Raw genomic sequence first — 4751 nt, forward strand, 5'->3', positions numbered from 1 at the left:
TGCATTAATGCAAGGTAAGTTTCCACTCTACAACTACACAAGTCTCAACTGCAAAAATATTTGTCAAAGAGATTTAATATCAGCTTCTTTCAACATTAACGGCAGCAACATCTGTTTTGCAATGGCGCCAAAAATTACACCAAGATACAAATTTCAGTTCAAGTAAACTCTGAATGCTAACAAATGACATAGCATTTTTGTTATTGTTTTAAAGGCGCACTAAAAAAGTGGCAACCCTGTAGTTATCAGCTTATACGGCAATGGCAAGGTAGTAATAGCAGCAGGAGCTGCGGTGGCTCAAGTGGTTAAGACGCTGAACTGCAGGCTGTGGAAGGTCGGTAGTTCAGCAGTTCGAGACCCGAGTGTGCCGCATGACGGAGTGAGCTCCCCTCTCTAGTTCCACCTCCTGCCAACCTAGCAGTTCGAAAGCAAGACATTGCAAGTAGATAAATAGGTACCACTGTGGTGGGAAGGTCACAGCGTTCCGCGCACCTTGGTGTTTAGTCATGCCGGCCACATGACCACGGAAACGTCTTCGGACAGCGCTGGCTCTTCGGCTTTGAAACGGAGATGAGCACCGCAACCCTAGAGTCGGACTCGACTGGCTTTCGAGCAAGGGAACCTTTACCTTAATAGCAGCAGGCATACTAAAAAATACAGTCAGCGGTTGTGATTGCAATTTGGCGAAGGGCAGGCTATCGATGGCGCCATTGAGCGCAGGGTCTTAGTTGTTGGACGTAGCTCCTTAACTATAGGCCTGGCGGAAGAGCTCCATCTTAGAGGCCCTGCGGAACTGTAAGAGGTCATGAAGGTCCCTAGTATCTTCCGGGAGCTCGTCCCCAGAAGACTGGAACTTATTAATTCATGGGAACCTCCCAAAACTCAGTAGATGAGGAAGTGGACCCCCTTTATGGGAATTATTCTTAGGAACGTTTCTACCCATATCAGGTTTATCTGGCCTCGTTCCTTACGGCCGAGCAGGCGAGATTGCTCTGAGTGACTTAAAGGGTTAAATATATGGGAGATAATAAATAGCAAACAAAACATACCTATGACTTTTATTTGCACGTGCCCAACTTCAGGACCACCAGTCACAGTCTTTGACACGATATAGTCGCCGGTGTCGTTCAACATCAGATTCCTGATGTGCAGGGAACAGCCTGGGCCGCTGGTCTCCCGCCCAGTGAAGTTGGGACCAGGCTGTTGCTCACGAAGCGACGGGACATACGTAAAGATCCGGTTTCTTTCGGCTTGTCTTTCTCGATACCAGTGGCATAAGATATATTTCTGTTTTCCTCCTGGAGTCAGAGTGACGTTCTGTCCTGTCTCTGGCTGTGATGGTTTCGCGATCACAGGAATATCCTCGGCCCGGGCGAGCAGGAAGCCAGAACTCAAAGCCAGAACTGAGTGGAGAGGGGGGGTGGAGAGAGAGAGAAAGAAGCTTTCCCTAGGCAACAACAACAGAATGCGTATGTCAAGAGCCCTCCAGCCACTTCTGACGAGGGCTACCAACCTCCAGGTGGGCGAAGCAACCCGAGCAGCAGTGTTAGGAAGAGTCAAGTAACAAAAAAATATACACTGTAAAAAACCTTTTCGCAAACTAATGTGTTCTATTTATGGTCATCATTTAGTAAAGTGCACAGTGTATCATTATTTCATCCCAGTCAGGTATAAATATTCGTTACATTCAATAAGCAATAACTCTCAATACATACAGATTGTTAACTACCAGATAATTTTGCATCAGTGTTTTAAATAGGGGCTGCCAAGTCCCCCCCCCCGGCGGGCGGGGAAACCCCCGCCTGGGAGGCCCGTTCCCTGGCGGCGCCGGATCGGGCCCCAGGGGAACCCCACCCCCAAAGCACGTCACACGGAAGTGACGTAAGCAAGTCGGGGACGTTGGGGGCGGGGCCACAATCATCCGAGGGAAAACTCTGTGTAAAAAAGGTAAAGGTTCCCTTGCTCGAAAGCCAGTCGAATCCGACTCCAGGGTTGCGGTGCTCATCTCCGTTTCCAGGAGCTGGAACTAGAGACGGGAGCTCACTCCGTCATGCGGCACCCGGGTCTCGAACTGCTGAACTACCGACCTTCCACAGCCTGCAGTTCAGCGTCTTCACCACTTGAGCCACCGCAGCTCCTTTAAAAGTACGTAGATCAATACAATTAAAATTACGGATAAAAGCACCATAACTATTAAATATTAGCTGTCCTGATGTGCTGAAGCAATATTCAAGTCAAGTGCAAGAGCAGAAGTTTCGGGCTGAACAGTACTACTTAGGTGGCAGTCATGATGACATTTCCACACTAGCTCAGTTATTCCGATTATGTATGTGGTGATGAGTTGTATCCCAGGACCCAGGGTCACTTCTCAGTGTTCGGTGCGGCTCCCAATCAAAGGCCTGGTGGAAGAGCTCCGTTTTACAGGCCCTGCAGAACTGAAGAAGGTCCCTGTAATGATTCCATGTTTTGGTGTGCGTGTTCCTTTAAATGTTTAGTTTGACTGCAGTAATATGAGAAGAGTGATAGAGGGTGACAAGTGTGATCTGAGTAGCTGCTGACTGAAAGTGTGGGAGGAGGGGTGTCTGAGAGGATTCTGTGTGTGTGTCTATGAGGCGATTTGAGGATATGAGAGACAAGTATGGAAGAGTTTTGAAGAGAGTCTGTTGTGTGACTCTGAGAGTTATGAAGGATTCTGCATGTGAAATTTGAAGAGTGAGCATAGTCTGTTTGACTATGGGGTTTTGAGTCTAATTCTGTGTGAATAAGACCAACAGTATAGTCTGTGTGACTAAGAGAGTTAATTCCATTCTGTGTGAATAAAACAAAGAGACTAGCCTGTGTGGCTATATCTATATGAGACAGAGATTATACTGAATGTATAAGCCTGTCATGATGGAGTTTGAGAGACTGTTTGTGGCACTAAGCTTTGCCAGTTATATTTATATATTTACAAGTCCTTACTTCAGCAACTGTTCAAGATAACCAGAAACCAGGCCCTGAGCCTGTTTCCGGGGAGGGCGGGGTCACAAATCAAATGAATGAATGAATAAAATACCTACTTTGTTCTTCATTAAATAAATCAATTTTTGTTTAAACTTATCCCAGAAATCAGTACAGTACTTCCTCAGGGCCACATAGTCCACTGGAGTGCCCAGACCCTAGGTAGGGCTGCCAAGTCCCCCCGGGGGGGCAGATAACCCCCCGCTTTGGAGGCCCGATTTCCATCGCCACGGAATCGGGCCCCGGGGGAAACCCCACCCCGGCGTGCACGTCAGCCGGAGCTGACGTGATGACGTCGGGCACGCTGGGGGCGGGGCCACAGCCATCTGAGGGGAAAACTCTATGCACACAAGACGCGCGCACAAGACGCCTTCTGGGAGCTGTCCGGGAGCCCCCTGCCGCGGACGAAAAAGGACTTGGGAACCCTAACCCTAGGTCATACTACCAAAAGAGAGAGATTTGGAATTTTTAATTCCTGGTGGCAGCAGAAAACTACCAAGTTTAGGTACTCAGAGAGTATTTAAAGGTAAACCTGTTTCCCCTGTAAGCAAGCACCTCACAGTCCCGCAGGGCCCTGATCTCCTCTGGGACTTATGGTGGCCCTATGAATTCATGTCTTCCATAAACAGCCATGTTACGGTTTCGCAGAATGAGGGTCGGGGCTTCCTTGGCTGCAGCCACGGACACTAAATACCCCACTTTCAATGCACTTCACAACTGGATTCTACCATGTGAATTGGCAAAATCCAATTTGAATGTGCACTGAAAGTGGATCGAGAGTAGATTATTTAGTGTGTGTGATCGCAGCCCTTGAGGGAGACCATCCACCTCCAGTTGGGTCTGCCTCTTTCCCCTGCCGCCTTCAACTTTTCCCAGCAGGATTATCTTTTCCAGTGACTCTTGTCTTCTCATAAGGGGACCAAAGTACGATAGCCTCAGTTTAGTCATTTTAGCTGCTAGGGAGAAATTAGGCTTGAGGAAGATCGATAAGCCATTCTAAAGAGAGACCAGGTGCAAAAAGATCCAGCACTAGTCATCTTCTTTGCCCGTCCGAAGAAAACCGAAGCCACAGAGTTCCAGACAAACATTGCAAACAACCAGGACTCCTCCATAAAGAGGTTCGGAAGTCTTCGAATCTAAGTGCAATTTGTTGTGGCATCAAAATAACAGTCACTTGCCCACAATCCAGGACTCTAAAAAGTGATGATACATATTTAGAATCCCAGTTTGTGGGCAAGAAGCCAACTTCTGTGAGCACCCAGATTTCAAGGATCACAGCAAACCGAAGACCTCTGAACCCAACAAGTCCTCAATTACAACCTGATTTAAGCCCAGATGCTTCTAAATTAGCGCACGCTGTGCTGAAATCGGTTTTAATTTTGTTAACTGAATGATCACTTCTGTGTTTGCGATGGGGTCGCTATGTCGTTTGCTGCCTTGAGTCCAAGAAGGTAAGTCCGGAGAGAAATGTTTTAAATAAACAAGTGAATAAAACAAAACACCTTAAACGTCTTGTGAACAGATTAACTCCGGAAAGGTTAACTTGCTACAGCTCCAAGCCCAGGTAAGAGAAAGAAGAAGAGAGGTCCTATATAAGATGATGAAGAAGATGAAGAGATTGGATTTATACCCCACCCTTCACTCGGAGTCTCAGAGTGGCCTTTCTCTCTCCCCCCCACCCAATAACAGAAACCCTGTGGGCAAGGCTCCCTCTAAGCTGTGGAGTCTTGTGAGCAAAAATTCTACTTTTT

The sequence above is a fragment of the Gekko japonicus genome, unplaced genomic scaffold, assembly GCF_001447785.1.
Source record: "Gekko japonicus isolate JY-2015 unplaced genomic scaffold, Gekko_japonicus_V1.1 scaffold5309, whole genome shotgun sequence".
Lineage (NCBI taxonomy): Eukaryota > Metazoa > Chordata > Lepidosauria > Squamata > Gekkonidae > Gekko > Gekko japonicus.